Genomic DNA, 27,956 nt, shown 5'->3' with positions numbered 1-27,956 from the left:
GAAAAAGGTATGGGAGGGGGAAAAAAAGAACACTTGTTTCTGAACTCTGGCTTTAGCATGCACTAACTAAGAGCTCTCTTGAGAAAAATATATGAACTGAAGTATCTATTCTAACATGTAGTATTGGTGAAGACAAACACCTTAAAATATGCTATTTGTAGTGATACAAAGAAATACATGTAAAAAACTTAATTTGACAGCTTTAAGTAGCCATATAATAGAAAACAACTTTCTTTCCTTTAAAAATTCTTGTCTGATTGTTGGAGAGATGTTTAGTGGTTAAGAGCACGTGCATGTGCCATGCAATCATGAGAACTGGGTCCCAGAACTCATGTAAAAAGCTGGTGTTCCAGAAACACCTGTAACTCTAGCATCTGATGTCCTTCCCTGGCCTCTGCATGTACATAAGCATGGTCACTTGCACACACAGATGTACATGCACTCACACACACACACACACATATACACAGACATAAACACATCCTTAAAAACTAGTTTTAATAAAAGTTATTGTCTGAAATAAGCCAAGGACCATTCTTAAGATCAAGGCTACTTTTGGATAATCAAGTATTGTTCCATGAATTAGAATTTACTAGAATAGCTTCGGGGCCTATATTAGACAGAGAGAACTACTTTTCCCTCCTTTTATTCCTTTTATTCCTCCTTTTATCAAGTGGAGAGGACAAAGTTTTATTAGAGAAACTATGTTTGAGCAGCACAAAGGAGGAAAATACTTTGGGTAACTTGTGACTGTCTTCATTTAAGCTAGTCCTTTAAATCAATAGTAGTTTGATTGGCAGGAATTGCAAGGAGTCAGAATCCCAGGTGGAGAAAGATGGAGGGGTAGAGAGGGAGAGTAGGGTACTGCACACATGTCTAGGTATTCATGCTTGCTGAATTACTGCATCTTTCCGGTGAGTCATTTTACTGAGGAGTACTTTATAATCCAGACACATAGAAATAGTTTGATGATAATTCTGAGAGTCTTCACTCCCCCTCTCTCCCACTTTCATTTCTTTCTTGCTTTAGATTAAACCAGTCTTGGTGAGCTGAAGTCAAGGGCTCTTTATTTGCAATTATTGTATGAATTCTTTTTCTTTTCTCTGGCCCTGTCAAATAGATTGAGAACATTCCCAGCTGTGGAAGTTAGTATCCTCGTTTTAGGGGAATGAAAAAGAATTGCAGCATGAATTTATCCAATACTGAAGGACCACATCTTTCAATCCTATATAATTAGGCATTAATCTGCTTCTCAGAAAGTAGAGAACCTGGAATAAACAGGCTTCCGTAGCTCTTCACAGAGAGGGCCCATACAGCCAGGTTCCTTAGAGATAGGACTCAGCCAGACGCTCTTTTAAGATTTCATGTAGCTATAAATGCTAATATAGTGACACAAACCTCAGTTTATAAGTAGCAGCAATTATGTTGGGAGACAGCAGAAAGGGAAATCTTTTTTCTTGGATGGCAAATGCAGCTAGAAGTTCTTAGTATAACACACACTGCTGGAAATGTTATTGCCTAAGGTCATCTCTATTACTTTATCTATTGCATATCTGATGTTCACTGAACAAAGCTATGACCTTATGAGATGCTGTTGTCTTAGAACAGAATGTAAACACCAATCTTTGGAGTAGATGACTGAGGTAGTATTTTTTATTAGAGGCAGATAAATACAAGCACTTGAAAAAAGCCATGGCAAGGAGCTGGAGAGGAATGGAGTGTTCTGCTGTATTTTGCCTCTGTTTGTTGGTTTATTATCACCCCAGCAAAGCAGAATTTTTTTTTTTATGTTTTATCATCTTTATTTTACATATATGGATATTTTTCCTGTGTGTACATCTGCGTACCTCCTGTGTGCCTGGTGTCCATGGAGGCCTGAAGAGGACATTGGTTCCATTGGAGTGACACCACGTGGATGCTGGGAGTTGACCCTAGAACCTCTGAAAGTGTTTTTAACCACTGAGCCATTTCCCAAGCCCCCAGGTTCTTTCTTCAACTTTAAAAGGTAGTTTAATAAGGCTAGGAAGCATGATCAGCAACAGGAAGCCATCTAGGAAATCTGTTTCTCAACATTTTGAATGACAATTGGGTTGTAGTGAGTTTGAGGCATTTGACCTTCCTTGAGAACCTAGCTGGCTTGATGACTAGGCTACTCCCTGTTTTATATTCACCAACTTTTTGATTTTATTCTTAAATGTTTTATTGTGTATGTGTTTGGTGCGTTTACACGTATCTGTGTATATTTATATGTGTAGGTTCACACACATATATGAGTGCACAGAGATGAAAGTCTGAGGTTGCTCCTGGGCATTTTCCCCTGTGCCTTTCCACCTTATGGCTTCTTACTGAATCCTAGCTCATCAGCTCAGCTAGACTGGTTGGCCAGTAAGCCTCAGGGACTCTACCTGCCTTCCTCTCTCCAGACCACCCACCACTGTTACTGGTGTTGCACATGCATGCCATTGAGCCTAGCTCAGTGTACCATTGTGGTACCACTGAGCCATCTCCTTAGCCCTTTGAGTCTACATTCTATTACTGGATGTTTCTGTAGTAGAATATGATCCTGCCTGAAAACAGTCATCTTTTCTCATGTCTGTGGTGGTATATTTTCTTTTTCTTTTGTTGTTTGATTATACACTGTTTTTTAAATCAAAAAGACACCTATTTAAAACATAGCTCACATTTAGATATCAATCATTAAAATATAATGGCAAACACAATAGTCATATCCCAGGGGAACTTACTGCAGAGGCTTTGTTAAAGAAAATTCATATGTTTATAATGCAGAGAGCTTTAGACTGTTCATCTGAGATATGCACAGTCTAAACTGTGTGCAAATCTAAAGGAATGACACAATAAATGTTAGCCTTCTTCTCTTTTCCTCCTTATTTAAAATAATTCCTGTGGTCATTAGTCACCACAGAATTAAAAGATAAGCACTGAGTTACCAAGAAAATTATCTTTTGGTTCTATTCCTTAAGACATGATCAAATTAAAAAAATATTTTGATGCTTTATACAGATAGATGTGGAAAGTATTTTATTTCCCAGAGGCTCAATGACTTAGAAGATAACAGAGATGGAATAGCAAGAGATTAAGTTTGTCTTGTATGCAGGCAAGGGGAGACATCTGAAACTGGGACAAGCTAAGCATGGAAATTTCATTATATATTATTTTTTATAATAGCTCCTCTGAAGCTCATTACATTTCTAATAATCAATAAAGTGACTTTTGGATTGATAATCATTACTGATGGTGAAGTCTTAAAAACTAACATCTGAACAAAATTAAGGGGTAGATCTTTCAAGATCATATCCCACTCCTACATCAGAATAAGTGAGCGTAGAGTGACAACCAGGGAGAAGCCTAGGGCTGAACATTAGACAGCTGCAGAATTGTCTAGAAAGTGTGAGGCAAGTCCAGGCAAGTTCAGGACAAGAGGGGAAAATCATAAGCAATCCAAAGCCAGTCCAAGAGAAGAACTGAGACTGACAGGGGGCATGAACATCAGCAAATCTATGAAGTGTGTTCTGGAAGAGCACCATCCTGTAGTTCCATGCTGCATCTGCCAGTGCAGTGCCTGGGAATGAAGACAGCCTTGGGACTTGGAAACAGGAGGATACTTTTATTTTTGAAGATAAAATTAACAGGCTAATTTTGAATGAATTTGTTTCAGACAAATGCCCTGGTTGTGGTCTAGAAAATAGATTTAACTAAAGAAGACCAGAAGTTTCTGAAGAAGTGGACCTCATTTTACTTTGCCTTATAGGGGAGAAAATAATAATTACTTTTGATCCATTCTCAAGAATTGTAGGCCACAAGTGCTTTTCTTTTAGAGTGTGCCATGTCCTTTACCATTATGTGTTGACAGTGCTTGGATGGGGGAATTTCTGTTAGAAGAATGTGAGAGAGCAGTGTGCTTGCTTTTGAAGTGTTGCCATATTCACTTCTAACTTAATTATTTTGTAATGCAAACATGTTTTGGGTCAAAATGTATCATGTCGTTATGACAGATGTAGTGGAAAGGGCACAGATGACCTCTCATGGCCATATGTCTGATTTCATGAAAAGCAACTATGTTTGTAAGGATGAAATGATGAATATAAAGTGTTACTCCTAACTTGCGACACACACATCCATTATCATCACTTGAATCAGCATTATCATTCTAGATTCAAGTCTAGAAAGAAATGTTACAGAATGTGGAAACAATGTCACATACAAATCATGAACTATATGGAGGAGGGGATGGATGCCTAGACTACTCAGTTGTTGGACCACTTAGACCAACATGCTGAAGACCTCTAGTTCCTCTGCCTTTGATTGGTAATGTGAGATAGAATATCATCCATTCCAGAGGCTAAACCAGAGTGGATTGACTTTGGATGGTGGTTGGGTCACAGACTGTCCTAATCTCGTGAAAACCCACTTGCTTCTGCTTCAGCCACACTAGGCTCCTTGACCACAAACATTTTTTTTTCTCAGTGGTGTTGCCAATGCCATGACCTTGGTCTGAAATATTCTTCACCAGACAGAATAACACTTTAACAAAAAAATTTTCATTCTCTTTTGTTTGTTTGTTTGGTTCTTTGATCATGTCTTTCTTGAAAGTATCAGTGAAGTTCCCAGTACTTTTCTCAGTTTACAAGCAGGTATTTGTCATGTATGAGTTGGCTATTCACTTACTGTTGTTGCCAAAGTGTGTACTTTATGAGTTGTCATGTGATGGGTTTCAGTGTTTTGGGAGAAATTCAAATAGTTACATGGCATGGACCAAAGATTAAGCTTTAATGGGGATAGCGAAACCTTAAAGGCCAGGATACAGCAAGAAAAATAAAGGTACAGCTTTTCTATTATCCTATAGATAGATGTATGGCTAGAGATTTTTCTGGCCATGCAGGCATATGCTCCTATGGAGGCTCACTTTCTGCTATTGACGTCTCCTTTTAGAGGTAAAAATCTGAAACAGGTTCATCAATAGGCGATTAATTGCTTAGCTATCATCCAGTTTGGATGTGTTTACTGCTGAAGAGGAAGGTTCAGTTCCTGAACTGGACTCTGGCTCATGGAAAGCTAGAGCATTCTTTGCTGAGACTGGAAGCCTCTGGTTTTATATGGAGCCATTGGGGAGATAATCTCTAATTCTGGGGAAGAAGCAAGTAGTTTGTTTTGATTGGTATAATAGTGACTAGGCAATGACAGATAGTCAATAAATATTTTAACTCATAAAGGGATTGATATCTGAAAAAAGTAATAAAGGGCTTTAGAGACAATGTGTGTATTAGAGTTTACCATTATGCTGATACCAAGAATGCATTCTTTTGGGAAACCTGGAAAAGTTATTAATTATGACTTTGGAGGGATTTGTTTATGCTATATAATCTGAGCATCTATGGCATGTTCTAGTTGAACTATATGTTCTGGTGAACTATAGACATCCTATAAGCCATGTTGTGATAAAGTAGACCTCTGGGCCATATAACCCATATTTACTGCAAAGAAGCACACTTCCCAGAACACACACAATAAAAAGGATGTATGGACTCGCTATTTAGTCTCTGTCCATTGTCTGTTTGAACCTTGTAAGCACTTTGGCTTCCAGATCTTCCTGGGAAGAGTGGAATTAGTAGGCAGGAAATACTTTGTGCTAAGGAAACTTCTAACATGTTCTCCTTCTATGCCTCATCTCACCAATAACTAAATTTCCTCAGGAATCAGTAAAAACCAGGGATGAATATATTACTTTTACCCTCAGCAGAGTCTCTTAATGCAAATAAAATATCAGAGCTTCCCAGAACAACTAGCTGGGCAGTGCCAAGCCAGCAGTCTTGAAAAAAAAATAGAGAATGGGATGATAGCAATTGAAAAGATCTAAAGATCTAAAAAAAAAAAAATCTGTGATGAGGGAGAAAGGTAGAGAAGTTGCTATTGGTACTCATGTGGTAAAGGTGGGTGATATTCAAGTAGGCAAATATGGCTACCAACCCAAACAGAGAATGCCTGCAGATGTTTCATGGACATCTAGGGATATAAAATAGCTCATGGCTAACTCTTTTAAAATTATTAATTTACTTATTACAATTAAAAAAATTTATATTTAAGGTAATAATTACATTTTCCCTTCCCCTTTTCCCATCCAAACCATCCCATATATCCTCCCTACTTTGCTACAAATGCAAATCACTAATTTCATATGCATGTTATTATTAGTTATTATTATGTGTACGCTTGAGTGTGAGATATATGTCTATATGATATGCACATGAGTCAGAGGACAACTGTCAGGAGATGTTTTTTCCCTTCCACCGTGGGTTCTGGAGATCAATCTCAGGTGGTTAGTCTTGTGAGATCAGCCCTTTTACTCCCCTTGAATCATCTTGCTAGATCTGTTTCCTTGTTTTTTTTTTTTCTTCATCTCACTGCCCTTTTATTCACATTCAACTCCTCTTTTTTTTTTTTTTTCTTTTTTTGGTTTTTCGAGACAGGATTTCTCTGTACAGCCCTGGCTGTCCTGGAACTCACTTTGTAGACCAGGTTGGCCTCGAACTCAGAAATCCACCTTCCTCTGCCTCCCAAGTGCTGGGATTAAAGGTGTGTGCCACCACCACCCGCTTCATTCAACTTCTCTTAAGATGATTTTATATTCAGCAGCTCTAAATTTTATTTAATGGTTCAAACCATGGTGAACAATGCCCATTTTTCTTTGACTTGTAAATCCAAATTGCTTTTGGTTGACACATAATTTGTCCAGAATAGGTCAGAAATTTAACTTCAAAACAATCATGTATGGCTAGAGTTCTGGTTCCTATAGTAAACAGCTTCTACAGGCCTTCTCTATGGATGACAGGTAAGAGAGAAAGGGTTGTATCAATGCCCAGTCATGCATCTCTATAGAGGGATCCTGTTGGGAAGGGGTAGAAGCAGGGATGAGGTGGAAGGTTGAATGGACACTCTGGAGATGTTCAGGAAGAAGACAACTAGAAACAAATGGTATGGGTGAAAATCATGGATGGAGACCTAAGAGGAGTTTCTGACATGAATCCACTTACTAGTTTAGGAAAACAGGTCTTGGCCTGCTTTGTGTCCTTTCTTTTATTCTTCTCTTTATCTTATAACAAAAGGAATATGTTTTGAGACAGGTTGGGGGAATTAAATGTACTGAAGAGTACCAATTCTTCCTAAAAGGGCTCAAAGGTGATCTTTCTCCTACCCGTGTTACAGTCTGTTACCATGATAGGCAAACTCTGTAGTCACCTGAGACTCTTATTAATCTCCTGGCCCTAGGACTTTCCTACATAAAACTTTTTATCTGTTCTCCTTTATCCAGTGCCATTTGCTTTAGCTATTATATGGAGAAGTTAAACCATGTCAAAGGCTTTCTTTTTTAAAAGAGGAGTGCCTTGCCTCTACTTGCTCATTGTCTTGTGAATAAAGAAGATCTTCAAAGGCTGCTGTGGGGAGGAAGAGCAGTGTCTCTTTGCTGAATCCCCAGCTGACGAATCTTAATCAAAATGTTCTTTCCCACAGCCTCTGTACTTCTGAAATACCGTTCAAAGGGTTTATTTTAGAGTCCATGTTTCATTTAAGTCCCTCTGCATATCAAATATTAAGTTCAGAGACATTCATGCCCTCCCTGGGGTGCTCTTCATTCCTCTCTTCATACTCAAATTTCTCCAAAATAGTTTTTTCTTTCTCTTCTGTTACTCAATGTTGTTTTCCATTGGGATCTTTTTCTTAGAAGTGAGGAGCTAGATAGCTATGAGAATCAGTTTGCAGCTTACAGGGCATAGGGTTTTGTAGGGTTTTGTAGTAGGTGGTCTTTTCTCAGGAAATGAACACACAAATGAGCTTTATAATTTATATTCTTATTAAAGTACCTGGATTTGGCTTTCCTACCTACCATTATGAGAAAAAAAGAATTTATTATAGAGTATATCATATGGTTCACATGTGTTCCTTGTTGAAGATTTAACCTCCATGCTCATATCCTAATGGCACTTGTGTATGGGACGCAGTCAGAATCTTATTCCCAGCTCTGAAAATATTTATACCTCTTCTCTTCTTCAATGTTCCTTGAGCTATAGATGCAGAAGCCATTGTATAGGTGTATTTGTTGGTGATAGGTTTCCCATGATCTATTGGTGCCTGTATTGTGTCTAGTTGTGGTTTTCTGTGATGATCGTTCCAATGCAGAGTTGTTAGCTTTGAAACCATATACAAACAACAAAAATGGACTCAGTAGGTTGTATCATCTAGCTGTCTTTTCTATCTATCCATCCATCCATCTATCTATCTATCTATCTATCTATCTATCCATCCATCTAGCTGTCTATCATTTGTCCATAATCTATTTATTTATACTCATACACACACACACACACACACACACACACACACACACACACACACACACACACACACACACACACACACACACACACAGACACAGACACAGACACAGACACAAATGCATGCATTTAACAAATAGAATAAAATAAGAAGAAGTTAACAGCTTGAGAATCATGGTATGGATTGAAGGAGGGTATCTGGAGGGGCAAGAAGGGGGAAAGGGAATGGGGAAGAGATGCAATGCTATTTCAGTTAAAAACAAAAAAAATTAAAAATAAAAGAGAGTTCTAATTCCCTAGCTGGGCTCATTAGACTTAAATTTTGCCTAGCTCCTCAGTATACCAGTTCTGACATGTGAACAGTAAATCATCAATGCAAATAGTATACACAATATACTTATTCCAATATATATATAAATATATGTGTGTATGTATGTATGTATATATATATGTATATATCACTTATTCTCCCTCCATTTCAGTCATTATAGTTCACTACTGTCTTTCATTGCATTTTGGGTTATAAATACTCGTAGTCACACTGGTTTGTTTTCCCTTTGCAGGGTTGCAGTTCCTCCCACTACTGGAATGTTCCTATGTTCCCTTGGTGGTTTTTCCTATTTTACCTCTTCATTCCAGTGTCAGTTCCATGGATTGGTCCCCTTTCCTGCCCCTCTCAGGTGAGCTCAGTGCTCTATCACTAGTGCCCTGCATGCAGTGTGCACATGCTAGCATAGGTGGGCAAACGGAAGTTCTCAGCCCATTGGAATATTTTCAATGTAACTCAAGTGCTAGGCACATGTTGACATCTATAAGCCAAGAAATTAAGATAGAATAAGTGATAGGTGTTAACACCTTCACATTTGTACATACGCATGCACATATCCCCTACCTAAGAACAACAGCTGATTTAAGCTTGAGGCTCCCTAAGATCTTCAGGTGCTCAGCTCACATTTTAATATACCTTGCTAGAATGTGAAAAAATATGATCAATGAATAGTGATCTACTGTTTTCAAAACAGTTTAGCATTTTATCTCACTTGATCCTCTCAAGGACTTTGTCAAATAAAGAGGTCATTGCTACTATCTTTGTTTACTGGAACTCTGTAAAGTTAAGCAGTTTATTCAAGATCAGGCAAAGATGATGCAGAAAAGAGAAAAGAACCCTCATATGAATCCTGTTGAGTAGAGGTCATAGTGATAATGATAATAGCCTGAAATATTTCAGATGATATGCTTAGAATTTTTAAGTGTTGTATATTTTGTATATATATATATATTTATATATATTTATATTTCTATACATGATAAGACACTTTGTACTGTGATTGATTGCTATTTTATATTTTCTAAATGAAGGGGAAAGCTGAACCTTGGAAAAATTATAGAACATACTGTAAGTGCTACCACAGTTATCCAGAGGCAAAACTGAAAACTTTGCCATCAATTCTTTGTTCTTAAAGGCAATATGTTTGACCTTGTGTTTATTTATAAACACGTCTACCTTCTCTGTTACCACTTCTGACATGTGAACAGTAAATCATCAATGCAAATATTATATACAATATACTTGTTAATATGTATATATATATCACTTATTCTCCCTCCATTACAGTCATTACCACTCACCACTGTCTTTCTTGTGTTTCTTGGGCTCTTCATCACAGGATGCAATACGTGGTTTGCAGCAGTGATAAAATTCAGCTCAAACTCTGCTGAATAGTAAGTCTGATGTCCACAATCATGCATTTCTTTCTTTGTTAAGACTGAGATAGAACACTCAATCTGTCTTTCTTCCAATCTTTGGTGAGCTCAACTTTCCACTAATTTCTTCTTGGTTGAAGCCACCTATATTGCTCAGGTCAGTTCCAGTATAATACTGCATATGTTTTTCTCAAATGTGGAATCTAGATTGAAGTGTGTGTGTGTGTTTGGTGTGTAGGAAATGAAAGTAAAAAAGGGACTATGAGAGAGAAGGAAGAGGTATAAAGTTGTGGTGGGAGCAAGAGAGGACAATGGATTATTTATTACAAGAAGTAGAAGGGGCTAGCATAATGAATAAGACCAGAGAGAAGAGGAGGGAAGAGGCAGGGATAGAGGAGAGGTTGGGGTAGTGAATAAGAAGAAAGTATAATGATGCATGTGTATGAAATTATCTCTCAGTGAAACCAACTCTTTTTAAGTGAATTTTAAAAATTAATAATGAAAATAAGAATTGGCTATTAGGCCCAGCTTGGCTATTTAGCTCTGTGATATATACAATTCACTTAACAGCTCTGAAACAAAGTCTGTTTATCTATAAAATGAGATAATAGCTTGCCTCCTGAAGAATCATCCTAAATTTTGAAACATCATTGTTTTATAAGGGACTTGTTAAGTTGTACTTTTTTTAAGGAAAAGGAAGAATGCCAAATAGACAATTTTTTTGTTGTTGATTATTTTATTTATTTACATTTCAAATGTTATTCCTTCCACAAGCCCCCTATTCCCTCCTCCCTGTTTCCATAATGATGCTCAGCCACCCACCCCTCCCGCCTCACCGCTCTAGCATTCCCCTACACTAGGGCATTAAGCCTCCACAGGACCAAGGGCCTCCCTTCATATTGATTACAGATAAGGCCATCCTCTGCAACATATGCATCTGGAGCCATGGGTCCCTCCATATGTACCTTTTGGTTGGTGGTTTAGTTCCTGGGAGCTTTGGTGGGTCTGGTTGGTTGATATTAATGTTCTTCCCATGGGGTTACAAATCCCTTCAGCTCCTTCAGTCTTTCCCCTAACTCCTCCATTGGGGTCCCCACACTCAGTTCAATGTTTGGCTATTTGCGTCTATATCTGTATTGGTCAGGCTCAGGCACAGCATCTCAGGGGACAGCTATACCAGGCTTCTGTCAGCAAGCGCTTCTTAGTATCAGCAATAGTATCTGGATTTGGTGCCTGCAGATGGGATGGATTTCCCAGGTGGGGCAGTCTCTGGATTGCTTTTCCCTCAATCTCTGCTCCACTTTTTGCCTCTGCATTTCCTTTTGACAGGAGCAGTTCTGGATTAATACTTTTTAGATGGGTGGGGGGAGTCCCATCCCTCAACCGGGGGCTGTGCCTATTGAATGGATATGGTCTCTACAAGTTCTATCTACACTTTGTTGAGTATTTTGGCTAATGTCATCCCTATTGGGTCCTGGGAACATCTTGGGCCCCTGGCATCTGGGACTTCTAGTGGCTACCTCCAGTTCCTCCTCCCCTACTACTACACACCTTCTTTCAAATTCCTGACCTCTGTACTTCTCCCCTATCTCCAGATCCTGCCCTCTTTTCCCTACCCCTCCTTCCTCCCTCCCAGGTCTCTCCCTTCAGTTACCTCTTGGGATTATTTTCTTCCCCTTTCTGAGTAGGACTGAAGCATCTACACTTTAGTCTTGCTTCTTTTTTGGTTTCATATGATCTGTTTGTTATATGGTGGGTATTCCAAGCTTTTTCTGGCTTATATCCACTTATCAATGAGTACATACCATGTATGTTCTTTTGTGACTAGGTTACCTCACTCAGGATGATATTTCTCTAGTTCTATCCATTTGCCTGCAAATTTCATGAAGTCATTGTTTTTAATAGCTGAATGGTACTCCATTGTGTAAATATACCACATTTTCTGTATCCATTCTTTTGTTGTAGGACATCTGGATTGTTTCCAGCTTCTGGCTATTATAAATATGGCTGCTATGAACATAGTGGAGCATGTGTCCTTGTTATATGTTGGAGCTTCTTTTGGGTATATGCCCAGGAGTGCTATAGCTGGATCCTCAGGTAGAACTATTTCCAATTTTCTGAGGAAGTGCCAAACTGATTTCCAGAGTGGTTGTACCAGCTTGCTATCCCACCAGCAATGGAGGAGTGTTCCTCTTTCTCCACATCCTCATCAGCACCTGCTGTCACCTGAGTTTTTGATCTTAGCCATTATGGCTGGTGAGAGGTGGAGTCTCAGGATTGTTTTGATTTGCATTTTCCTGATCACTTAAAATGTTGAACATTTCTTTAGGTGCTTCTTGGCCATTCGAGATTTCTCAGTTGAGAATTCTTTGTTTAGCTATGTATCCCCCCTTTTTTTATTTAAAAAATTGGGTTATTTAGTTCTCTGGAGTCTAACTTTTTGAGTTCTTTGCGTATTTTGGATCTTAGCCCTCTATCAGATGTAGGGTTGGTAAAGATCTTTTCCCAATCTGTGGGTTGCCTTTTTGTCCTATTGACAGTGTCCTTTGCCTTTTCAATTTTATGAAGTCCAATTTGCGAATTAGTGATCTTAGAGAATGAGCCATTGGTGTTCTGTTCAGGAAATTTCCCCCGTGCCAATGTGTTCAAGGTTCTTTCCTATGTTCTCTTCTATAAGATCCATCATATCTGGTTTGATGTGGAGGTCTTTGATCCATTTGGACTTGAGCTTTGTACAAGTGGATCAATTTGCATTCTTCTACATCCTGACTGCCGGTTGGACCAGCACCATTTACTGAAAATGCTGAATCCCCCACATCCTCCCCGGGATGATTTTGGCTTCTTTGTCAAAGATCAAGTGACCATAGGTATGTGGGTTTATTTCTGGGTTTTCAATTTAATCTCAAGGAAACTACTAAAGAAATAGACTCTTCTATTTAATTGGCCAGATGGTGCTGCTGGATTCAGTATGTTTCCAAATGGGCGATGCATCAAGGAGCTGGGAAAGGTCAACATTGGTGGGGGCTATGGCAGGCTTTGACTTGGAGCTGACAGACTGGTCTGACAAGGGAGGGGCTTAATGAGGGGGAGATCACTAAAGTGGGGGTGGGGTCCCAGCAGCTCCTCATGTTCCCTTCTCAGAATTCTATGGGATTGGAAATTGATTTTCTTTTTCTTATGTTTCAACTCTGATTTGTTGACAGTGCACTCTGGAAGATTTTATGGATTTCATGCCAACGCTCCCAGAGACAGGCTATATGAATCATAAGTGTCTTTCGTACTAGGAGGGTGACGTGGCTTTACTTGTCATGCATCTCCCATACTCACACTGGACCTAAGTACAGTGATGATAAAGTTGCTCAGAGTACTGGCTTTAGAAATCACCTTGGGGCTTCCATTACCTTCTGGTGTTTCCTGATGTAAAGCATCAGACCTTAGGTGCTGTCCTTCTTGGTTTCAATCAGCTGTTTCACACAGTGTGTCCCCAGTTTGTGAGGTAAAGCAAGGTTCCTAACATGCGATTTTCTATACTTGGTTTTCAGGATCTAATTGATTTTGACACTGAGGATTGCCAACTGAGGATGTGTTTCTAGGGACACATTTAGATGTAGCAGTGGACACTACACACCTTACTTCCTTGGTGACACCTTGTCAGCTAGGAGACAATTCTGCCTGGTGACAGGCTGGAGTGACAGGCTGGATTTTTAGCTTTTAGGATGGAGAATACCCTGTTAGTAAACCATCTAGTAGAGTAAGTAACAGAATTTTGGTTTTCCTCACCACAGCATAGAGATGAGTGAGTCAATGAACCTCAATGATAATTGACGTTTTTCTGGATGTTTCTACTCATTATCTAGCAATGTGGCTCTCTCTCTCTCTCTTTCTCTCGATGTAGGCATAGAATGAAGGTTGGTTTTTTGTACTTCCAGAGACAGTATTGCTATTAATCAAAAATATATTTAGCCCTTAACAATGATCCTGGTGCATTTTTGTCACATTTCTTCCTGATATATTTTTATGTTACTTCATTAAGATTATTTCATATAATTCTGAAAATTATCACATGCCATTGCCCAGGATTTTCAGGTGAGAAAACCAAGGCCTAGATGGCATATCTATTATGCTCTGTTCCAAAAGCACAACTCCCCATATGATGCTGCTGCTGAACTTGGTGAGGGTGCCATATGCAATTCAACTTTGTGGTCAGAGGAGATTCTTGAGTGTTTTCTCAGTTCCATTTTCAGAGTTTCTGTCCCATGACTTTTCTTATGGTCCCTCAGAGATTGTTTATAGCTGGAGCCTTAGTAATGTGATCCATTTAAAGGCTCTTCTCACACTCTATCATTTAGCAGAAAATGTACAACGTTCCTTTTTAGGACCAAGCCTGGTACTGGGTAATGAGATTAGAACAGTGACCAAAAGTCAGCACCTCTCTTGGTATTAAGCTTAGTGTAGAAGGCAAGGACTGTTGAAGAAATAAACAACATCATACAGAAAGTGGTAAGCCCTCTGGGATAAATAAAGGAGGGTGTGAGGATGGAAGACTAACAGGGTGATTACTTAGATGCTGAGAGCAAGGGAGGTTTCACATAAGTGGTGATGTTTGACCCCAAACTAGGATGATAATGTGAGTGAATCATGGATATCTGGAGCGGGAATGTTGACAGAAACGGGTAGTGAAGTCATTATAGTGCTACCTGTGACGTCACAATGCTCTTTTGTGCCATCATAATGTTTCATTTTCACACAACAATTTCTCATTGAAACACGCAATGCTGTATGTAGCATGCCATGGGGTAGTTTTGTGTCACAGTGGATCATCGTGTTGTCAGAAGACAGTGTTGTGTTATCACAATGCCCCATTGTGACATTGTACTCTTTGACAAAACATATGAGACATGCTTAAGGATAGCAGGAAATTCACTTTGGTTGATTGAGGTGAATAAGGGGGTGAGAAGAAATGATGATGGAATGGTGTCTGGGAGAATTTGATATAGCTCTATAAACATAACTACTCTCTTATTATATGATCATACTTTATTAAGAGATCGTTTCACTGTGAAATGCACTACATTGTGCTAACACAATGCTACCTTGTGACATTACAGTATTGTGTGACATTACAGATCAATTTTGACACCATAGTATTTCATTGGAATATCACTATGCTGTCATCTGCTATCAGAGATTGCATATGGCATTACAATGTTTCATTGTGATATCACAACACTCTATTATGAGATCATAATATTCTACACTGATATCATAATATTCCATTATGAGGCCACAGTGCTCTGCTATGACATGACAGTGCTCCATTGTAATAACAAATTCTGTCTTGTGACATCGCAATGCTCCACTGTGACACAACACTACTGTATTATGCTAACATAATATTAAATTGTGTTGTCATAATAATGAATATACATATACACCATAGTGTTCCATTGTGACATTACAGTACTTTATAATGAGATGACAATGTTCCATGGTGGCATGTCAAAGCCCCATTGTTATCTGCAATATTCCATCATGAGATCACAGTGCGGCACCATGCCTTTACAAGTCTCCATTGTGACATCATAATTATGTCTTGTTACACCACAGCTCAATTATGACACCTCAGTGTTCCACATTGCCTCACAGTGCTCCATTGTGGCATCCCATTTCTCAACAATACATAAGAGACATGTTCAAGGATAGCAGGAAGGCCATTCTGGTTGATTGAGGTGAACAGGGAAGAGAGTAGAAAGAAATGATGGAGTGGCTTCTTTTTTTTTTTCTCTCTCTCCTCTCCTTTGAAACCCTCCTCATGGCCTCTTCAGAGTTTTCTGATGTAAATGGATATTCTAAATGTAATAATATATCTGAAAGGTCTGAACTTTAACATGTAGTACTTGAAGATCAACAAACATTTTGAGGACTATACACAAAAATTAATATATTGATTAGTACATGTCTTTGTGAAGTAAACTGAAAAAAAGTGTTGAAAAGTTCTAAGTTAAATTAGCTGATGTTAATTTGCATGGAAATATTTAGGGATGTTATTTGTTAAAACCCATCAGAAAACAGATCTAGAAGTATTTGATACATGCAGAGTGACAGCAAATACCTCAACTCTCTAAAAGATGATATAATGTCTACATATATTTTTTTATTAGATGTTTTCTTTATTTACAATATCTCCTTTCCCAGGTTCCACTCCAAAAGAAAAAAGAAAGATAATATAAAATAAGAAAAAAATTAAAAAACTCCAAAACTAAAACAATCCCCTGTTCCCTCCCCTCTCCCACTACTCATCACCCCACCCTCTCCCACTTCCTGGCCCTGGCATTCCCCTACATTGGGGCATAGAACCTTCACAGGGCCAACGTCCTCTCCTCCCATTGATGACCGACTTGGCCATCCTCTGTTATAATATGCTGCTGGAGCCATGAGTCCCCCCATGTGTACTCTTTGGTTGGAGTTTAGTCCCTGGGAGCTCTGAGGGTAAGTTGGTATAACCATATAAGATGCTTTAGAATGTACTTGGGATTCTGTATTAAACACGTGTCCCCATAAGAGAGATTTGAATCCAGATGTTATGTACTTTACTTTTTGCAAGGCTCTTTCTGAGATCTGAAGGATGCAATTTTGGGGTTAGAAGTATCGGAAGCTAACAATCCAACTAGGTGGTTACACAGAAAATTATGTGTCATGAAAATCATATGATCAGAAACTTGGGTAAGAAGTAGCTGGATTTTAAAAACAGTGTTTTTAAGCCAGATGTGTGGCATTACCAAGGTTAACTTTCTATTGCTTATGTACTTTCCACTGGAGTAACTGGTCAGCATGTGAATTTGAGGTACCTCCAGTCATCTTTACTTTTGGGCAAACGGATTATTTTGCTGTTGATGGTTTTTCTTCCAGGTGTGGCCAGGTCTTCTGTTACTCATCACTTTCATTGTGTGAATTCATGCCCTTATTAAGATATACATCATAAATTCACTGTCCTTTTGGGAATCTTAACCAAAAAGAGTCTGTTATTACATGAAGGAGTAAACAAAAGGCTATATTGCCCCAAGGGAACAAAGATATGAGTAATAGAATCTAAGCTGGGTCAGTAGAGTAAAATACATAGTCTGTAAGGAACTAACAGGAGATGTAGGCTATAAATAAGACCCTTCCATTTCATGTTCATGGCTGTTCATGGCAGTTTCTTATTTTTTGCCCTTGGCCTTTCTTCTTCTGTGGTTATCAGATCCTTTAATTATTGTTCCATAGTAAATAATCCCTCTTTTGCATACGAGAACCAGGGAAGGGGGGAGGCTGTAAAAAGAAGGGGTAGAAGTACACATTTATCTTTGTGACTCAGACTGTATGCCAAATTAGGCTAGAAGCTCATGTCTGTTCTTTTATTCCTATGGCCGTTAATCACCATGTCTCAGAGTGAACCTTTACTGCCTACTGACCCAGCATAGTCGAGAACATTATAATCTGATCCTTTTAAAGTACTTTTTTTTATTATGCAACTACTAAATATATTATTTGTCAAAACATGAATTCTGTTATTATAGAATTAAATAGAAATCAAGTCACAAAATAGTGTATACAATATAGTTGCCATCATGTTAAAATCAGGAGAAAAAGGAGGCTGCTCTACTTGTAGCCAATAGCACTCAGTGGAGATTTCCTTGTATGTTTTATGGACCCCCCTTTTCATCTATAAGTGCTTAGTTTTCTTTCTTTCTTTTTTTAAATTTTATTGAATCTTTTTTTTTTTTACAGTCCAGATTTCATCCCCCTCCTGGTTCTCCCTCTGCTTGTTCCTCATCTCTTACCTCCTCCCCCCACCCCATCTCCACAAGGATGTCCCCACTCCCCACCCCCCACCCCACTAGACCTCCTCACTCTCTGGGTCCTCCAGTCTCTTGAGGGTTAAGTGCTTCTTCTCTGACTGAGTCCAGACCCCACAGTCCTCTGCTGTATACGTGTTGGGAGCCTCATCAGCTGGTGTATGCTGCCTGGTTGGTGGTCCAGTGAGAGATCTCAGGAGTCCAGATTAATTGAGACTGTTGGTCCTCCTACAGGGTTGCCCTCCTCCTTATCTTCTTCCAGCCTTTCCCTAATTCAACAACAGGGGTCAGCAGCTTCTGTCCATTGGTTGGATGCAAGTATCTGCATCTGACTCTTTCAGTTGCTTTTTGAGTCTTTAAAATTTATGTATTTATTTATTTTATATACCAAAATCTACCCGTGCTGAATCCCTCTGCCCATCCTCCTTCCCCTTCTCTTCTGAGAGGGTGGGGTCCCCCAGCCTCTCCTCTGACCTCTGGTGCATCAGTTCTCTGCATCCTCTTCCACAGAGGTCAGACAGACAAAGAAGCTCTGTTGGGGAAAGAGATTCACAGACAGGCAACAGCTTTAGAGACAGCCTCTGCTCCAGACATTAGGGGACCTACATGGAGACTGAGCTGCATATCTGTTCTGTATTTGCCAGCAGAAGGCTTTGGTCCAGCCTGTGTATGTCCTTTGGTTGGTGGCTCAGCCTCTGAGAACACCCAAATGTCCAGATTAGTTGACTCTGTCGGTCTTCCTGTGCAGTACCTTTCCCCTTCAGGGCCTTCAATCCTTCCTCCAACTCTTCCATAAGAAAGTTCCAACTCTTAGGGCTTCAGAAGGTTTTGTCAGCCTTGCTTTATAGGATGTTCTGTAGACTTCTATTCTCTTAAGGAAGTTCTGTGAGTGCTTCCTTTGGTCTGTAAGGGTTCTTGCATGGTGCATTGATTCTTAGAGCCCAACATGCCTTTGTAGTATAGTCAAAATTATAACAATAAAAGGTCTGAGGCCATGATGCTGTCAAAGCTCAGCCAGTTCTCACACGTGATTACTGTAGTTATGTTTACATTATCTATGCTCCAGGTACAACATTGTTGTGTTACAGCACTATTGTGGTTCATTAACTGACATGCTATGAAGGACTTTTAGTTTTGAAAGGGAGCAGCTGGTAAGTATCAATTTGAAGCAATTGTCAATAAATCTTATTGAGTTAGGTTTTGTATGTCTCCTAATTTAAGTTTCTTCATGTCTAAGACTGTGTCTTATTCATTTTGTGTTTTCTTCTAGTATTAAAGTAGTGATAAACATTCTGAAGTTAGGAAATGCTTTAGCTAGATTCCTGCTGAAGTTGACTAACAATTCCATAGCTTAGTTCCTTTGAAGAGACATGGAAAACAGCTGTGCAGTATTGCTGGGAATCTTGAACAGTGTAAGCACTTAGCATTGTACTTGACTGCACTGCAAATCTCAACAAATGAGGCCTTTTATTATAGTTTGACAGGTGGTCAGGGCTCCATATTGACTAGATTCCACATTGAGTGATATGCTTAGAGACTAGAGACCTACTGCAACAATTGGGTATCTACACTGGTAGCAGGACACAAGGTAAATATGAACTGCCTTATCAGACACATGCTTATTTATTAAGTGGAGAAGGGTAATGCTGTCACTGGAAAGAATCCAGGTTAGTTTTTGTAGAGGCATTTCTCAAAGTTTGAAGAAACTCTTCTTGCTTAGCAGTATAATGAATATCAAGGCCCAGATAGTACTAATCTTTAAGCTATTTTTTTTTTCTGAGAATCTGCGTCTGATCAGCACAAGAGGCAAAGTGGAGTCTCTTTATCCCTTATTACAATCCCTTATTACAATCCCTTATTACAATCCCTTCCCACTTTGTTCACTGAAAAAATTTATGTATGATTTGGTTGAAGAATTATATCTAATAACAGGATGTGAATTGTGACCATGAGGGGCAGAACACAGTTCCTCAATTGTGGAGGTCGGCATATTTTTTAGAGTAGATCTCTAGTAATTCCATGGGATGTGTATAATGTCATGTGGTTGCCTCTTCAAACATAATTCAAGTTTGTGGGAGTATCTGCTTTTCATAATAATGTCATAAAATGAGGATTCACAGACTGCTTCTCATAACAGATTTATATAATGGCATACTAGGTTAATTAGATAAATTAAAGATGGCAACTGGTTCTAGAGTATCTAGTTCTTACCGTAGCCTGTTAAACCATCACCATCAGTCTCAAAGTACTAGTGTCTACATTTTCAATGACAAAAATAGGGGCTCAGATAACTTTTCCAAAGCAATATGACAAGTATGATTTAAATAGAATTCTTTGAGGTTCAACTATACTGCTTACCTCCCTGGAGGCCTCTCATTCTTTAGAATATAAGCTTGTGGTAATACTGAAAAAAATTTTAATTTATTAGTACTCTTGAATCTGACTCTTTTGAGCATTATCCAGCCAATAATTAAAGAGCTACTATTAATTAAGGAAATAAAAAAATTAAAAATATTTAAAAGTAAAAATATTTAGATGAGGTTGGTTTCATTCAGGGTAGTATGGCCATAAACAATACAATAATTTCAGAATAGCATTTTTATTGGGATAGTCTGGTGAAATTAGTATTTTTGCCCTTTGTATCATAAAATACTGAAACATATAATGCCATGCCCACTCATCTACTCCAGTAAAATCTGCAATATCAGGGGTAAAAGCCTGATCACAGACAAGAAGCGTTATGACTTCAAAGGGAGTTTGTGCCTCCTGGGTATTCAGTCAGTCGTTGGGATCTCCACATGTTCCAGATTAGTCTTTCCAATCATCAACACGCCCTCTTATTCAGGTATAAAGGTATCCCAAGAAATGATTCGTAAATGGCTAAATAAGGGTGTTGTTCCCTGGCAAGCACAGTGTTCCAATATATCCTAATTTATTTCCAAGCTGTCCTTAGCTTGGAATTTCTCACAAGGAAGCTGCCTTATCAGATAGGATGTCCTCAGAGTTAGCAACAGAGGTCAGGCACATAGAATTCTCAGGGCAGTTCCACAGAAGATAGAACTGGTTTACATACCAGAGGGTAATCGAAAAGGCTTCCTTTCAGGAACTGCTAGATTGGAACTTCTGGTGCTTGCCTCCAGCAGACCCAGAGAATTAGTAGGAACTGCTAGATTGGAACTTCCTGGTGCTTGCCTCCAGCAGACTCAGAGAATTAGCATGGGATTACCAAAATAGCCCCAGTGGGGGAGGGCACCTGCTGCTCTTCCAACCGCTTCACACCTGGATACCTGATCTTACCGACCTTGATGTAACCATCACCTGCCTACATGATCTTACTGACTTTGAAGTGTCCCTCACCTGCTACATGACTTTGTCATCATTTAAGCCTGAATTTTACCTTGTGCAAATACATTCAGACTCAGCACTTCCTTGTGTCAGCTCTGTTTGTCATTCTTGGCCTATGCCTTGACAACCTGACTAGCACCCCGTTTCTCTCCAGGGTTGAGGGAGGCCCAGATTGGCTGGCCTGCAGCAATATTCTAGTTAACAGGAGAGCACGTAGATTTGGTTTTTTACTTTTTTTTTCTTTTAGTGAAAATAGTTTTTTCAAACAAAATATTCTGATTGCAGTTTCCCTTCCCACTACTCCCCCAGTTTCTCACCACCTCCCTCCCATGAAGATACGCCTTTCTGTGTCTGTTAGAAAAAGCAAGTATCCAAGGAATAATAATAGAGTAAAGTAAGTCAGAACCAAACAAGTTAGAACACGTGAAAACAACCAAACAAGAAAAATAGCCCAGAAAAAGCATAAGAAACACATACAGAGGCAGACTCATATGCTTTCATCCTCACGTCATTCATTCCCGTAAGTGCTTGCTCTCTCTCTCTCTCTCTCTCTCTCTCTCTCTCTCTCTCTCTCTCTCTCTTGAAATTGTTCCGCAGTTTCACGAACTGGTTCTGCATCGACCGAAGGGAGAAAGGAGACCTGAAACACACACACAGAGTTCGAGAACAAAAGGACAGGAAGCCGAGTTAAGGGTTTCCAATCAAGGCTCGCCTTTACTTTGGGGGTTCAGCATTTACATACAAGAGAGCAACACTGAATCTCTAGGTTACAATGACATTTGAATAACATAAGGAATAACATAAGGAGGAGTCAGGAAGAATCCAAACAAAGTCAAGGAGGAAGTCAAAGGGAAGCTGGCTGCTAGGCTGAAGGTGGAGACTCAGGGTGTCCTGCAGGTCTTGACTCCAGGGCGTGGCTGGAGGCGCAGTCCACAGTGGGGGAGGAGGTCAACAACAAATGTCCTCAGGCTGTATAAGTGCCAGCCAGCAGGCATAGTTTCCTCTGGAATCCTTGAAGGCAGAACTCAGAGTAGTGAGCCTTTGTTTCAGGCACAGCAGGCATGAGTTGAGTCTCTGGTGGCAAGCTCCAGTGTCTTGCAGCTGAGGCAGAAGGGAAGGACCCAACACATTCTCTCTCTCTCTCTCTCTCTCTCTCTCTCTCTCTCTCTCTCTCTTATATAAACACATACACAATGCTTCAAAATATTCACTGGGAAAGTCAAGTATTTATTTGCATCTTTGTTAATCTTCTACCTTGGGGTAATTATTTTCCGAAAAATCTAACAAAATTTGTCTTTTAACTTTTAAAGAAAGTCTGTTTCATTTTGAAGATAATTACTTATATTAAAAAGATTTCAAATGCAAGTGTAACATTTATTATGTTAAGGATCTATTGACCAGATAGCTTGTATCCAAAATCACATAGTTTCAGTTATTGTTAGAAAATGAATCTTTGTATTGAGCTTTTTTCATTCATCATGTATGGAATGTCTAATTAAAAATAGTCCATGAAGTCTCACCCACCTTCTTTTGTTTTGCCTGACATTGTTGACACAGATTCACCCAGAGACATTTAAGTGGTATTTAATTGGATCCAGTGTAGAAATCTACATGTATGACATCAGGAGCTGCACTCTAATTGCTTTGGATTTTTTTTGTGATCATTAATATTACTGAGACCAATTTCAACTTTATTAGCAGACACATGCATGGCTTTTCTCATGATTTCAGTTCTTGAATTATTGGGAGAAAAAAAACCCATTTTCTTTTATTCCATACATTTTATTGAAAAAAATTACATACAATATAATTTGATCATGATCCTCTTTATACTCCTCCAGATCATTCCCACTTCCTATTCACCCAACTCTGCACTCTCTCTCTCTCTCTCTCTCTCTCTCTGTCTCTGATGCAAACAGGCAAGTAAACAAATAAACAAAACCAAGCAAATCAGAATTAGTAAAAAGGCAATCCAGAGACTGCCCTCCCTAGGGATCCATCCCACATGCAGACACCAAACCCAGACACTATTGTGGATGCCAAGAAGTGCTGGCTGACAGGAGCCTGATACAGCTGTCTCCTGAGAGGCTCTGCCTGATCCTGACCAATACAGAGGCAGATGCTTGCACCCCAGTGGAGGAGTTAGGGGAAGGACTGAAGGGGCCTTATCTGGCATCAATGGGAGGGAGGCCTTTTGTCCTGTGAAGACTTGATGCCTCTTACCCTCATAGAAGCAGGGTAAAGGGGGATAGGATAGGGGTTTGCAGAGGGGAAACCAGGAAAAGAGATAACATTTGAAATGTAAATAAATAAAAATAAAAAATAATAGTAAGTAAGCTAAAAAAGGAAAAAAAAAAACAAGAAATATACAAATGCAATCTATAAAAACACAAAATTGAAAGCCATGATATGCAAGCAGAAGACCAGTAAGACAAAAACTGCACAAATAAACCAGTATGAGACTAATGGACTTATTTCATGACCAACTGAAGCTTCCAGGTCAGGAATGGGTTCCTTCAATTGAGTTGTTGGCCAAGGGGTCCTCTGGCAACCCCTGAACAACTCAGGTTGTTACCAAGGCTATTGTTTGCTTGCCACACACTGACAGCAAGGCCCTGTTGCTGAAGGTAACACCTACATAACTCACTGAAAGCTTGAGCTGGCGCCTACCTAGAGCCCTCACCCTACAGACTAAAGTTCAGTGCACTGGAAGGCACTCTGCATGTTACTAAAGGAGAAAGGTAAACTCCAACCCAGCTACAAACTCTTTGATCTATTAAGATGACTTCCTACAAGACTCACCAGTGGAATGGGATGGGGCTTATGGTAAAACCAAATGCTAAAAGGAGCCTACCCACAAAATGACTCCGAAAACAGGTGTTTGCTATAGGTATTAGCATTTGTCATATTAATAGAACAATTTGCACAAAGCCAAACAAATCTCGGGCTGCTGTTGAAGAAAAATGTTTTGATTATATCCTTTTGTTTATTTCTACATCATTTCTTTGGTATTTGACACAGGCTTGATTGAGAAGGGAATGCAAAGTTCTTGGATTTGTTTTTTTTTGTTTTGTTTTGTTTTGTTTTGTTTTGTTTTTGTTTGTTTTTTTGTTTTTTGTTTTTTGTTTTTATCCAGACTTCTCTGTCATACTCTCTAAATTTTGGCAAAAAAGTGAAACCCAATACAGAACCAGGCTGATAAACAAGCAAAAGCCACAAACATCAGCATATACTTAAGTGACTATGGCCAACAATGCTAAACACATGGCTATATTTTTCTTTAATTAATAAAAGTTTGTTACAGAAGTATAAAAAGTCATTGAAGTATACAAGATGTTTGGAAACAGTAATTATGATATACGTCATAGATTTTTTAGCTTTTATAAAAATTTCAAGTTTATATATATGTACACACTCTCATTATAACAAGAAAGATATGCTTTAAAAATAAACAATAAAGTTATAATTACAAAAATAGATATTACCTAAAAACAAAATAGGAACACTTAAGTATGCCTAGTCTGTTAAGCCTGAGAATATTTCGTTATAATTAAAATAATATTTGTGCAAACAAGAATAATATCACAATAGTACCAGGCTATATTCCAAGAAACATGATTAGTTGTAAATGATTTTATTGTCAACAATGAAGAATAAAATTAAACTAATTCTGTTCACAATCTAGAAAAAGTAAAAATTGAGCTAAAGAAAATAAGAATTTGGATCAAGCAAAAGTAATCCATTTACAGTATTAGTGTGAAGAGTAATAAGAACCCTTTCTAGCAGTATAATAATACATACTTAGCATGAATATGAAAGAGAAAATAAGTAGAAACATTAAATCAGTTTAAAAATAGAATAATAGCTAAATGGAAAAATCTTGGTAGAACAGTTTGTGTGCTATAAAATTCTTCATAAACATAAATATATAAAAGCAAATGAACATTTATATATTATCAAGTACTCTTCATTGATTAAACTTCATCTTGGACCATTTTACTGGCTAGTTCCTCATGCTATTCTTAAACTATAAAAGTATTTTGGATACTTGCATAGGAATATTCAATTTATAGCATATTCATCTCCCAATCAGAAAAAGCTAGGGAGAAATGTAACCTTCTGTCTACAATAACCTAAAAAATGATGCATAAATCAGTCTCCGGCTCTGGCTAAGTATGTTATATCTCTACTGAGAAGAGAGCTTGCTGAGAGCCAAGAGATGTTGACCTTCTTTACATAAGATGCAGATTTCTCCTAAAGTAAGCCCGAGGGTCTTAAAGGAGAAGCTGCTCACGCTCTGTCTTCAGGAAGAGGAACAGGGCAGTTATGGAAGATGCAGCTGTCTCTGTAAAAATTTCACTAACAAACACAGAAAATCATAGACATGCAACTGACAGGTAACACTGTGCCATTTTCAAAGTCTCTAAGATCCCTCCACATAGATGTGGCTGCGCAGAGTGAGGGGTGACGACGTGCTGAAAGGAAAGAAAAGGACTCATTGCACACTGTCCCAGAAAGCTCACGGAACAATAAATGTGGTAAGAATTGGAATCTTCTCATTAACTCGAATGGGACAGAGATTTTCTAAGTTTAATATTAACTTATTTGATTTCTGTAATAGTCTATAACAGTTACTTCTACAGTTACTTCTGCAAGTGAAAATAGTCAGGTCGACAGATGGTCACACGCTAGCATGCGCAGGAGACTCCTCAGGAAGAAGGAGGAGAAGAAAGAGGGAATTGTAAGTTGAATATAATCAAAATACATCACGTACATGTATGCAAATTTAAAAGAATAAATTTTAAAATATATTGAAAAACCAGACACCAAATTAAAAATGCTAGCACAAGGTCAAGGACCTCATAGGTGGCAGCGTTGGGATTGAAACCAAAGGAGCAAATTCAGAAGCTGAACTTTTTAACTACCACCTTCTGGCTCTGGCTCCACTTCCTTGAAACCAAGCAACTTTCCCCTGGAACACTGAAAGATTTAGAGAGAGGGTAAAGGAAATTACAGGCAAGGAGGAGGCCGCGACAGCCAGCACATGCTCATTTCCTGCACAGAGCATTCTTGTATTTGTCTTTAATTTAGTCTTTTGGTCCCATTGGAGGGGGACTCTAAACTCTAGCACTGTCCTAATAAGGACTCAGGGGACTTGACTGTGGTTGTTTATCACATGATTTTCACAGGCTACCGTATCCTACTAGGAGGCTTAGAGTCCATGTGTCTGAGCAGTGATTTGGTGTTCTCACAGGAAACATGATCAAGTCAGCAGGAGGGTTGACAAGCCGGCTCTTGCCTGAACACAGCCTAGGTCATTTATGCCAGTGTGCCCCCTTTATCGGAAGAGCCCCAGATGAGATGAAGATTAAATCTGAGTGTGTTAGTCAGAGGTGGTAACACAACCAAAGCACGTGGAATATCAGAAACACGTTTGTGTGCACAGAATCACAAGAGAAAAACAGGTATTGATGGGAGCTAACTGGAAGCCTAGGGTTCGTCCAGTGCTCAGCCAGTGGGTTCAGGAGCAGGTGCGATCTGAGTCCTTTTTAGTGAATCTAGGACATTACCTAAGCAGAGTTCTCAAGGTAGTACTGTTGGATGGGTTAAGAGAAAACAGGCATTAATTTCCACAGACCTATACCCTCTGTAGAAGTTGTGAACATTTTAGTCTTCTAGAAATGAGGAAGACACAGGGAGGATATTATATAAGGGGAGAATCTACAAAGTAATTGGAAAGGCCTGGAACAGAAGTCAAATAAAGAGGTACAGGAAGAAAGGGAAAAATTAAAAATAAGTAGAAAAATCCATAATATGTTGGCAGAGAGAGCAGGTGGCTTGGAAAATAATCTGCTAAAATCATCAGACTAAAAGTAATAAATATATAATGTCTTGTATAAAAGGGAAGAAGAGTCTAGTCCATGTATAATTGATTTAAAAATTGAGAGTACATTTAGGATTGTACTATGTCCTGTTGTTGGGTTTTTACTTTAATAAGTATAAGGAATCCCTCTTTATCAACTCTGATTAGTTTTGGTTTGAAATCTATTTTTTCAGTTATTAATAGAAGATATCTATTTCCCAACTAACATGGTACCATGTGGATGGTGGGATAAGACCCAGACTCCTCTGGAAGAGCGGCCAGTGCTCTCCATCACTGATCCAGTTCTCCAACTCCTTTCCTTTCCTTTTTGTATTTTAAATTTTGTATCTTGTTTGTTTGTTTTTTAGTTTGAATTCATTTTTGTTCATGCTGAGAGGTAGGCATTTAAGATCTTCAGCATGTAGTTGTGTGTCAGTGGAGATGACAAATGAATGTTGTTTCAAGTTTCTTCTGTTTCTTGGTTGAATTTTGTTTATCTCTTGGGATGAAGGCATCTTCAAATTTTCATTTCCCTCCTCCTCCCCAGTCCCCACTCTTTGTGTTGTTCATTTTATGTGAGGCCTCCTGGTGAGGTATTTTTACTTGTGTTTATATCTCCAGTGAGGGAAGACAATGGTTGTAACAGATATAGTAATTTGATAGGCATCCCGGTTATTTGCATGATTGACGTGTGGCGGGAGACACCGTACACTTCATGATAGTCCTATTCAAGTTCAGTGACCGTGGCACTAGGATCCTGTCTGGGGAAAATGTATTCTTTAGGTTTCTTTTCCTTCTTCTCTCTCTCTCTCTCTCTCTCTCTCTCTCTCTCTCTCTCTTGTTGGGAGCCGTGAATCTTGG

At 38.9% G+C, this 27,956-nt stretch overlaps 1 long non-coding RNA gene across 1 annotated transcript in view; it reads left to right on the top strand.

Moving 5' to 3' along the window:
- Positions 1–27,956, top strand: part of LOC116101160 — a 91,202-nt gene that overhangs the window by 4,286 nt on the left and 58,960 nt on the right. Inside the window, exons 2-3 of the long non-coding RNA XR_004122814.1 lie at positions 8,912–9,028; positions 10,016–10,070. This is a non-coding gene — a long non-coding RNA (uncharacterized LOC116101160). The remainder of the gene's footprint in view (positions 1–8,911; positions 9,029–10,015; positions 10,071–27,956) is intronic.

This window comes from Mastomys coucha, unplaced genomic scaffold, assembly GCF_008632895.1.
Source record: "Mastomys coucha isolate ucsf_1 unplaced genomic scaffold, UCSF_Mcou_1 pScaffold21, whole genome shotgun sequence".
NCBI classification, from domain to species: domain Eukaryota; kingdom Metazoa; phylum Chordata; class Mammalia; order Rodentia; family Muridae; genus Mastomys; species Mastomys coucha.
The sequence above is the reverse complement of the archived record's forward strand: the minus strand, read 5'-3'. Positions and strand labels throughout refer to the sequence as shown.